The 11,420-nt window shown below is 47.1% G+C and overlaps 1 long non-coding RNA gene across 1 annotated transcript in view; it reads left to right on the forward strand.

Annotated features, from left to right (window-relative positions):
- LOC141572907 (uncharacterized) overlaps positions 1–10,751 on the forward strand; it is a 53,672-nt gene extending 42,921 nt beyond the window's left edge. Inside the window, exon 3 of the long non-coding RNA XR_012498458.1 lies at positions 10,463–10,751. This is a non-coding gene — a long non-coding RNA (uncharacterized LOC141572907). The remainder of the gene's footprint in view (positions 1–10,462) is intronic.
- Positions 10,752–11,420: the final 669 nt, after the last annotated feature.

Here is an 11,420-nt window from a genome sequence, read left to right on the forward strand (position 1 = left end):
AATATTCATAAAATGAAATTGAAGTCGTAACTTAATAGGTTATTAAAATTTTTGAGTGCATATCACTTTCCTTCCGCAGCACTGTAAATTTAAATTGAAGTTTGCGGCTCCCCGAGTCACCAGCGGAGTTTTTTTTATGATGGCACAATAGAGAGAAACATGCATCTTTGTCAGGAGGTATTTGCTAGTCTAATTTTATGGCAGGCCGGATTATCAGACGGGAATGGCAGCGCCGGGGGAAGCTGACAAGCCCGCAGCCGGCAGCCATGTGTTTCCATTAGCGCCCCGAGCCGTCCGGGGTTTCTCTGGACTCTCATTTTCCACTTCAGTCTTTTATCTTGATTTAAAGTGAGGGCGCCCAATATTCAGGGCCTGTCATTTTTCTCTCTCTCACACTCTCACGCGCTCTTCCTCACTTCTCCCCTCCCACTTCTGCTCTAGGGCCTGCTCCCTTTCATCTCTGGGGCTCCAGCATGGGATCTACAGGACACCCCCCCACCCCCCCATTGTCACCCAACCCTGTGGACTCCACCGTGGGAGACAGAAGAGAGAGGAGGCAGGAGAGGCCAGCAGGGCGGCCACTGCAGTTAGTTATAAATGTGAGTGAAGCCTTCTCCCTGTGGGCCCATCAGATGAACCCGAGTGGGGACTGTCTCTGTATGAGGTAGGGAGGGGCCTCTAAGGCTGGAGCCCATCAGGCCCTCTAATTGAGTGTTAATGGAGTTGCGAGGAGGAGGGGGCGCAGCTGTTGGCTCTGGGGACCTGAGGGCAGCGAGAATTATGGACAGTTTCTCTTCTAGTCCGTCTCTGTCCCAGGCAGGTCTCTGCAGTGGCTTTGTCTCCGAATCTCAGAACCATGGACCTAAAGGGAAACTTAAAGAGCCTAGACCAACTCCCACATTTTAGAGATGGATAAGCTGAGGCCCAGACACAGGGCGTCTTGTCCAAGGTTTCATGGCTAATTAGTGGCTGAGACAGAACAACAAGGCGGATATCGTAAATGCTGAAATGAAAGTAATTTCCACTGAACCGCATTGCTTCACCTCAGCCTCTTTCTGCTCTGCTGGATGGAAGCCCACATTTGTGTGTCTGTCTCAGCTCCCACCCAGTGTTGCCTATCTTGTTATTGGCATCAATGCTCTCCAAAGTGCTGTCCTTGACACCCCAAGGTCGCTGTTTACTCCTGTCCCATCCTCAGCCTCCACACCCTGTCAGTTACCAAATCCTACTGTCTCTTTCCTTCTATCTGTCCCCTCCTCTCCTCCTCACCTGGGCTCATTCAGCCTATCACAACAGCCCCCTGTCTGCTCACATAGTTCCATGTTCTCCTCCCATGTCTGTCCCATAGTCACCTTCCCCAAGTACCCCAAATCCTAAAACAGTCTGCTGCCCTTGTTCAGAAACTCACTGTGTGCGCTCTATCCTGGGGCTACACGTGGATTTCCAACTTCCCTGGTCCTGCATACACATGACCCACTGTTTCCCCTGTGTCCTCCCTCCCCTTTACCCACTGTATACCCATGTCGGGTCGGCTTCAGCCAGGGTGGTACCTCTGCACCTTTGTTCTTGATGTCCCCACTAAGAACATCCTCTATCTTCTGCCTCTATCACCATTTATGACCCATCTCCAGCCACCGGCTTGCTGCCCACCCCCTTCTCTGGCTTCCTTTAGGCCTCACCACCCAGGATCGGCATTCGTCGCCTGCACACCCGCTGCTTGAAACTCACTGCATTTGCTCTGAGTTGGGCCAGGGACCCCAAATTCAGTTCACATACTTTATTCTGGTGGTCACAAATACTCATCAAGGTTATATATCCTATCCTATATTTCGTAAGCAAGCAGCCGAGACCCCCGGAGAAGACCTCAGACAGGAAGTGCGCTTGCATAGAACCGTAGCATATTGGAGCTGGAAGGGATCTGAGCCTTCCACCCCCTCATTTTATAGATGGGCCAACTGAGGCCAAGTGAGAGGCTGATGCCCAGGCTTCTGCCATAAGTTAGGAGGGGAGTTGAACTTCACATCCAGGTTTCTGGATTCATGTTTCAGTGCTCTCTCCACATCACCTTTCTGTTTTAGGGTTCAGGTCATCATTGTTACTCACGTGTAAATGCGCAATAGTTCTTTTCATCGCAGGGCCTTGGTTTCTCCACAATGGAGAAAAGCAGTCCTGGACCACAGTGCTTTCCTCAAAGTAGGGCCAGGGATAATTGGGGAATTCTGTGGCAATGGCAGCACTTGTCATTGGCAGTGTGTACTTGTCCCTCTCACCCTCCTCTGCATCCCACACTGCTCAGTTCCTACCCTGTGCTCCCTCACCTGGCCATTTCCAATGACTGTGACCCCTCTTCCCCCTCTCTACTGGCCCTCCACTGGGCTACCCCCTATTGTATCCCATGTCACAGGCATGTTGTAGGCATGTTTCAGACATGGCGATTTCCACTTGGCTGCCTATGCCACACAGGTCATGTGGTGAGTGGCCCAGGCCGCCCCCACGCCGTGTTTAGCTGTGGAGCTGAGCGGAGGCGGTGCCTGGTTCCCCAGCCACAGTCTCTCGTTAGAAAGAAATTAAAAGCCACTCAATTTTGGCTAATATCCCTCTGAAGGCCTTTAACTCCACCTGTGACTAACCCATTCATAATCGCTCCGTTTTAGTGGCTCAGGCTGATGTAGCCTCAATTAATTTGGGAGGAGAGATAAACGGCCATTCCTCTTTGTCTCCCATCCCTTCCTCCCTTCCTGCCCTCTCTGTCATCTCCCCCACAGCCTCTCTGTCTCTCTGTGCCTCTGGCTCAGTTTTCCTTTCTCCATCTCACCTCTCTTTCTCATTCTGATCGTGTGGGTCTGTTTCTGTCTTTTGAAATTTCTGTTCCCCCAACTCTGTTTGTGTCCCTTTCAAAGTCCGGCTTAGTTTTTGCTCTCTCTCCACTTCCTTCTGTCTCTCTCATTCCCTTTCTGTGTCTGTCTTTCACTCTTCCTGTTTCTTTCTTTTTCTTCATTCATTTCTGTTTGTCTTGGCCTCTGTTCTTTCCTCTCTGTCTCTTCCTCCTGTTTCTTTGGGTCCCTGCTTTTGGTCACTTTGGCCATGACTCACTCATCTTTGGAGCGACTTTCTTTGCCCACTAGTGTGTACATTTTCCTAGTGCTATTTTCCTGGCCCTCTGTCTCCCCATTACTGTCTCTGTTCTCTTTGTCACAGCCACTTTATCTCTGAATCTCCTGTCTTTAGTTTCCTTTCATTCCTCCCCAGCCCCTCCTGTTTAATCCCTTCTACATCTTCTCTTCTCTCTCCCTTTCCCCCTTGTTTCCTTTCCTTCCTTTTTTTTTTATTCTGCCTCTGTCTCTCCATTTCTCTCAGTTCTACTGTATCTCCCTGAGTTTTTCTCTCTTCCCTTCCTTTTTCTGTCACAGAGATGACTCTTGTCTTGCCTGCTCCTCCACGGCTCAAGCGCCTTTCCTCTTGGTGCCCCAAACCCCCCAAGCCCAAGAGTCCTTTTGTCTTCCCCTCCCCTCTCGATTATTATTAATGATAAAAGCTCAAACATCACATCAGTAATTTCTGAGTGAGTTTTGCAATGAAACTGGGGCCTTCTCAACCCCTCCCGAGTCCCACAAATTTTACTTTTGTAATTTCACGCCTCTGGTTATCACCACGCTGCTCTGTCCCTCTCTGCCTCTCAGCTCCCCTCCCCTCCCCCCACCCCCCGGAGAGAGCACTTAAACTTGTTTTCATTCCCTTATTCTTTATTTTTTTAATGTCCACTCTCTCCGGAGTCAGTAATGTTCTTCCTCTCTTTCCTCTCCCATTTTCTGTTAATTCTGCGCCATCTGCCTTAGCATCTGTTAAAAATAAAATTTCCCTCACACAATGAGAAGCCTCCCTGCTCCTCCCTCCCCCCTGCAGCCCCCCAGGTTTGGTGCTGGGGCCGTCAGATGCCACTTCCTCTCCTGGGATCTTCCCCCCTCCTCCCAGTCCCTAGTCTGGTTTTCAGTGAAGAGACACAGCACTGGGTGGGCAGGCTGCAGGAAAGGAGGGGGCTGTCCAGGGGGCCTGGAGCTGGAGGGGGCAGCTGCAGAGGGAGCTAGAACTGGGGGTACAGAGGATGGAACCAGGCTCCACCCACTTGCCTTCGGGACCTTGCCCAGGCTGGAGCTCTGAGCTGTTGAGAGAGCACCTGCACAGGTAGGTGACAACAGGTGGGGAGATATTTGAGGAGACAGCCCTTGTTCCCCAGGAACGATTACTGATCAATCCATTTGCCCTTTTCCGAAAGCTAATGCTGGGGCATGAGGCTGGGAATGAACTTGGCAGATGGGAGAATGGCCCCCAAGTCCCAATGGCTGGCTCCAGGTTGGACTGGATATGGTGCTAGACAAGGTATCTTCAAGACTGGCTGTTTAGGGTCCCCTCTCATGTCTGCTGGAGGACTGGGTCCCTGCTGCCCTGGGCTCAGCTGTGAGAAGGGAGGGGAAGGCAGTCAATTGATCCCCATGCCCGGAAGACTTTAGGAGGCAGGAAAGTTTTGGGTTGAAGCCAGCTTCCCAGAGGGTTTGAGAGGAGACTCAGTGTGTATGTTTGTGAGCATGTGAGCCTGTGAGATTATGGTTCCCTATCTCTACTGATCTGGGGAATGTGTGTATATGAACTGGGTTTTGACTAATTTTCTCTCTGTGTTATACTATGCCTGGCTATGTCTCTTTAAGTGTGGATGTATTGTGTATGTTACAGTGAGTGTGGAGCTACACCTCTCCATGAAATGGTATATGACAGTATGTGGTAGTGGGTGTGTTGTAACTATGTATCTCTGTATTTCTGTAAATAGTGTCTTGCAAAAAGAAAAGTGTCTTCCTGTGTATGTGACTATATGTGTAATTGTTCATGTCCTACTACCTTAGTGTATTTGTATACGAAAGTGTTATATATACTTTGTATATTTGTGCATTACTACATCTCTCCTGTGATATTGGGTATAACTTTATATGACAATCCCCTTTCTCTTGTGACCAGTGGGAGGTAGGCACCTGTGTGCAGGTTACGTGACTTCTGAGTGATGTGGTGAGTGTGGGAGCATCTTTCTGTGGGAGGATAACCATGTATGACTGTCTCTGATGATGTGTGTGTGTGCATGTGTGTGCACATACTGCATGCTCCTTTTACTCAGTGCCATGCAAGCATGTGGGTACCTGAGGTGGGCTTTGCTGTGCCAGACACGGTGGAGCAAGGCATACAGTTATGTTGGTGGGTCCACTGAGATCTGAGATACAGTCACAGGTGGGAAACTGACGCATCTCAGCCCCAGGATGGTAAAAGGTAAAGGATTTAACACCAAACAGTCCTGAGTTCATTTCCTAGATTTGTCCCGATCAGGTCAGTGACACAGCAAGTTCCTTAAACTCTGAGTCTCAGTTTCCACATCTGTAAAATGGGGATAATCATATCTATGGCATATAGTCATTGTGAGGATTAGGGACAAAAGATGTCAAACAACTAGCCTGGCACCTAATAGTAACAAAACAGTAGTGGTAGCGATAATAAACCATTAAGTGCTTACTGTTACTTATCTATTTCCTTTTCTCCTCAGATCAACTCTAGAGGGGTCTTTTTAGAGATGTACTAACTGAGGCACAGAGTATAAATAACCAATATCAGACAGCTAGTAGTGGCAGAGTACCTGCTCCGCAAATGATAGCTTTATTTGCAAAGTAGATGCTTCCAGCCACTACTGCTAATATTCATATGAATATGGGGGAGGGGGGAGTGCATTGGACAGACAGCGCTTCCTTCCCCGATGGAGGTCTCCTTCCCAAGTCATTCCTCCACCCCCACCCCCAGCCGTGCAACGCAGTGGAGCTGATGGCTCCTGGGACTGTTTTGGGAGATTGGACAAAAGAGAGAGGCTGAGGAGGAGGAAATGCCGCGCGCTCCTGGCCGCCTCTTGCCAGCCTTGATCGACACCAAAGACTCCGTAATGTCTCTCTACCCCGAGGGGAGCAGCAGCGTTTGTGAAACAGATTTTTACAAAATGTTTTGACCCTGCTCTCCCCTCCCCCCGCATCCCTGCCTGGCACCGTGTCACCTAATTAAATCAGCCTTCGCGGGCGTCTCCGCTCCCTGCTAATTGTGTCCTGGGCCGGCTTCCGGAGGCCACCCCCCCACCTCACCACACCCCACCCCCGCCCCCGCCACGCCTGAGGACGGCGGAGTCTGGGGTGAGCTCCAGCTGTGGGGCTGTGAGGGGGGCGGAGGTCCCCGAGGGGCCTCCTGTGGCGATTTCCGTAATCCTTACCCTCTTTCCCCCCGGCTATTCTGCAACCTGGGAGACTAGGCTTCGGCTTTAGCCCTCGCCCGGCCTGGCTTCCTGCTCAAGGACAGACGGGGGCCCAGGTCTAAAATGACCCGGAGCCTCGGGGAGGCCAGCCCGAGCGTATCCGGGTAATTGTCTCCGCCAGAAGCGTTGCCGAAGTAGGCGGCTCGGAAAATCCCGGATTCCTTTCCCCTTCACCGGTGGCGCGGGCCCGCCGGAAGCCGGGCGGTTTTATTTACAGATCCTCCCGCGAGCGCGCGGGGCTGGGCTGGGCTGGGCTGGGCTGGGAGGGCGCCGCCTCTGTCCAGGGTGCTGAACGCTCACAGGGTCTGGCGGCTCTTCTGCGGTTGCCCGGATAATAACAATGACTAAAAATCATTACAGGCGATTTTTATTGAACGATTACCGTGATTCCGGCACTGAGCTAAGCGCTTCCAAGCTCTTTATAATTTAATACTCACAGCAACCTTAGGAAGAGAGGTTTTCCCATATTAAAGATGAGAAAACCGAGACTTCCAGAGGCTGAAGAGCTGGAGTTGGGGATGGACAAGGGAGAAGGGAGACTGCTTTATCTGTACTGTCTGATTTCCTCTCTCTTCTCCTTCTCCTTTTTTAACAATAAAGGATATATTCATGTATTACTTGTGATTCAAAATAAACTTTTAAAAACATTTTTTTTCTTAATGTGGGACATTCTTCTGGACAAACGACTGAGGGTCTTCAAAGAGATGGGAGATTCATACTACACATTTAAAAAAGACAAATAGAGATAACAGTCAAATACATTGTTGGATAGACCTTTTTGGTTCCTTATTTGAATAAGCCAAATGTAAAAAAAAATGGAATATTTGAAATGGACTGAGTACTTGATATCAGGAAAGTATTGCCAATTTTGTTAGGTGTGAAAATGGCATTGTGGTTGTTTTTCCAAAGTTCTTCACTGTTAATTTTTTTCCTTAAAATTAGATGTTAAGTGACTTATCCAAGGTTATTTAAGAGTGCCTTCTCTCAGGCACTCTGACAGCCCACAACCAGCAGATCTGAGCGTGTCTACAGCTTGGTGTGTTATATGGGCCTGTCTGAAGGTTTGTGTGACTGTCTCTGCTTGGGTTGATATGAATGCTGGTACTGTATCTCTGTGAAACTGTGGGTGGCAAATTTTGAGTGCCTAGTGTATGCCACATTTTCTATAATGATACCTTGCAGCATTTTAAACTCAGAACAACACTAGGAGGGAGGAATTTCTATTTTAGTACTGCAGATGCAGAAACTGAGGCAAAGAAAGTAATTTGCCTGTGGTCTTACAGTTAGTAAGGGATGGAACTAGGACCAAGGTATTTTGACTCCACTCCCTAATGGTCTTACAATTGCTTAAATCACAGTGGCTTTATTAGCGTGTGTAAGACTTGTGCCTGGGTATGACCTCATCTAGTGGGTGAAAATGAAGAACTATATGTAGTCACAGCAGGGCCCCTCTTCCTATGATGCCCTGGGATGGGAAATGCAGGAAATTACAGATCAGCGAAGGAGAAAAGTTGATTTGAAATTAACTAATCAATGGGAATGATCAAGTCCACTAAAGATTTACATGATCTGAAGAATTTACAGGGTGACAAAATAAATCTAAATTTGATTTTGAAGTTAGAATCTTCTTTATAATGATAAAACCATCCATTGAGCACCTACCAAACCCGTCTTCTTACCTGGAAAGATACATAGAAACTATGCATTTATAGCACGGTGTCTGGTACAGAGTAAGGATTCAATAGAGAATGACTTTTGTTACCAAGGGAAGAAGCACAATATAATTCATGAAAACCAGACTTGAAGTCAAAGCGGGGCACAATATGATCTTAAAACCCAATAGCTGAGTGACCTTGGGCAAGCAACTTAACCTCTCTGGGCCTCACTTCCCCTTTCTGTAATATGGAGATAATCACACTTAAAGAGATTGTAAAAATTAAATGAGATAATGTGTAAAGTGCTTTCATAGTGCCTAGGACACAGTGTCCAACAGATGTTAGGAGTTATTACTTTGTAAAGCCAGGGTCTTTACATACATTTTTCTCTGAATTCTGTCACCGCCCTACAAGTTATTTGGTATTCTAACTCATGCTTTTTTGTATTCCAAATTCATACTTGTTCCATTCACTTAGCTGCCTGCCTCTTCAAGAGCTGTCTGTTTTATTTGAATGTTTCTCAGAGTCAGTACGGGAGATTAGCATAGGGGGTTGAAAGGGAGACTATGAGGGAGAGATATTGGCATAGGAAAAAGAGCACTAGTGTAGAAGGCATGAGATTGAAGTTAACACGCTAGATTTGCCATTAACTAATTGTATGACCTTAGTCAACTCACACTTTTTCCTCCGAGTTTCAGCTATACTACCTGTAAAATAAGGAGGGTAGACTGGATGAGCTATTACATTGTAAGATTCTCTGGGTACCTGTACGTGTTCAAGAAACTTGAGTAAGATATAAAATTATGGCTGAACTCTGTGGGACTCTAAGAGTGTACGAAAGGGGAGTGTTGGGTGGGGTTGTGTGGAATCATGGTTGCAACAACATGAATGACAATGACTGGAAAGGACTTGTGACTACACTTCCTTAGGACAAAATATGACAATGTGAGACTATGGAGGAGTGAATATTGGGTGACTGGGTTTGTTTATATAAGTGGGTGTGTGTAAGTATTAAATTCCGTGAATGTATTGTATGCAAGGATGTAGGTGTAATGGTATGAAAATGATTATAGTTAAATTATGTGAGAATGTGAGAGTGGTTAGAAGAGAAGTAGATGGGTTGTGGATTATATGTGAATGTATAAGTGCAAAACTGATATATGTGAGAGGGAAACTGATATCTATGGGCTGATAAGCAGAGAAGAGTGGTGGAGGGGGTCTGTAAAGAAGGCATCACATGTAGGAAGAGGCTGAGCCACAATACCCTCCATGCTTTCCTACCCTTATAAGGCCCTTTAGAGTGATCTATGGCCAACTCAGACTTATTGATTTTGGATGACCTGCTCACTGTTTCCAACACACACAGATGCAGACACACACTCTTATGCTGTTCAGCTATGGTGTCAGGGCACCTTCTGAGGAGTCTGGATTAACACTTGAAGTCCCACCACAGGAAAAGCCAGTCTAGCCTCCCTCTTACCTTCTCCTTAACAACCTGGTCAGGAGCCTTCAGAGATAGTAGCTCCCGGCAGCATCTTGGGCCTCCCCTTCTCCACCTTGCCCACCTCCCTCAAATGCCACATACCAGAGGGTCATGTTCTCCTTCATTTCTGTTCTGCACTTGCTCCTCCTTCTGCGTGGAATTCCATGTCCCACCTCCTTAGCTGGTAAACGCCTCCTTTTGCCCAGACTCAGTTCTTGCTGAACTATGCAATATCTGAACCTGACCCCTTTCTGTTAGCCCAGAGTATCTTGGGCTTCTCAGACATACATCTTGCACATTGCTCTGTGGTCCATTAACTCATAGGTCTTCCTCCCTTGCTAGAACTGTGAGTTCCCAAGGGCAGGGTCTACATCTTATTTTTTGTACCCTCAGTGCCAGCCCAATGCCTGACACCTAGTAGACATGCAGGAAACAGTTGAATGAATGAGGAAATGCTGTAAGGGGGTGGGGTGCACGACTTTTGTCAAAAGCAAAATCAATCTTTTTTCAAAATTGGTCTTGGAAGGATTGAGTGGAGGGGAGAGGCATTCTACCCTATCTAGTCTCAATGTTAGGATGGTTGTATGGCCTTGGGCAAGTTACTGGTTCTCTTTCAGCCTTATGTCCTTATCTGTGAAGTGGCAGTGCATAATAGTATTTGCTCCTCCACCCCAGAGGCGTTATGACAAATCGAAAGTAACAGTTAGTATGAAGTGCCTGAGACAGTGACTGATGCAGATTAAATACTATAATTATCATTGTTATTTCTGTTGTTTGGGGTGGTCACAGGGATTATTATCATTATAATATAGTAGCCCATTTCTCCCACCTGGAAATCTCTGCCGCATCCTTCAAAGCCCCAGATCAAATGCTACCTCCTTTAAGAAAATTTCCCAAACATCCTCAAGAACGTAGTCACCCGCCCCCCACTTGAATGTGCAGAATTTTGTATGTGCTTCTATTTCAGCACTCACGTGGCACTGTCATCATTTGTAGATACCAATCCCCCTGCTTGATGGTGAACTCCAGGAAGGCGAAGGTAGTCTCGGTCTTCCTGTACTTCCAGCAAGTCTGACATGTAGAAGACGTTCAAAGATGTTGGGCGAATTTGGGGGAACTTCAGAGCTTCTGGAAGCCTGAAAGCGTGTTGGAAATGAGTGAAAGCGGTATTAAAGACCACTTAAGGCACTGACTTCCCATTGCATTATAGATTGGCTTCCAAGACCTGAAATATGATGTAGATGATGCTACAATCTCAATATATTGAGAGGGTTTTTTGTTTGTTTGTTTGTTTTGTTTTGTTTTTTTAGAAAAGAGAAAATACTCTGTCTGGAGATACCATTACCACAAAGGCAAAGGTGGCCCCCTCCGCCCTCCTCTCCTCCCCCCTGTCCCACATGGTTCTCCCCTCCCCAGGACTGGGTTCTCAGTCACTATTGCTAGGGCTCTGGTCCAGGCATGTTATCAGTTAAGTACAGTAGTCCCCCCCTTATCTGTGGGCATACATTCCAAGAACCCCAGGAAATGCCTGAAACTGTAGATAGTACCAAACCCTAAATATCCTATGTTTTTTCCTAGGTATTATACAGACATACTGTTTCACGTAAAGGAAGCACTTTATAGCTTCTCTTTGACATATCCGAATTGCCAGCACCACTACTCTTGCACTTTGGGGGCCATTATTAAGTAAAATAAGGGCAATTTAACAAGCACTGAGATACCTTGACAGTCATTCCTAAAACTAGACGATTCAGTGACTAAGGGTAGGTGGTATATACAGCGTGAATTCACTGGAAAAGGGATGATTCACGTCCCAAGTGGGATGGAGAGGGAAAGCTTCAGAATTCATTACGCACCTCGGAATGGCATGCAGTTTAAAACTTATGAATTGTTCATTTATGGAATTTTCCATTAATATTTTCAAACTGTGGTTGACAGAGGTAACTGAAACCAC

The sequence above is a fragment of the Rhinolophus sinicus genome, linkage group LG07 (genome assembly GCF_036562045.2).
Source record: "Rhinolophus sinicus isolate RSC01 linkage group LG07, ASM3656204v1, whole genome shotgun sequence".
NCBI classification, from domain to species: Eukaryota; Metazoa; Chordata; class Mammalia; order Chiroptera; family Rhinolophidae; genus Rhinolophus; species Rhinolophus sinicus.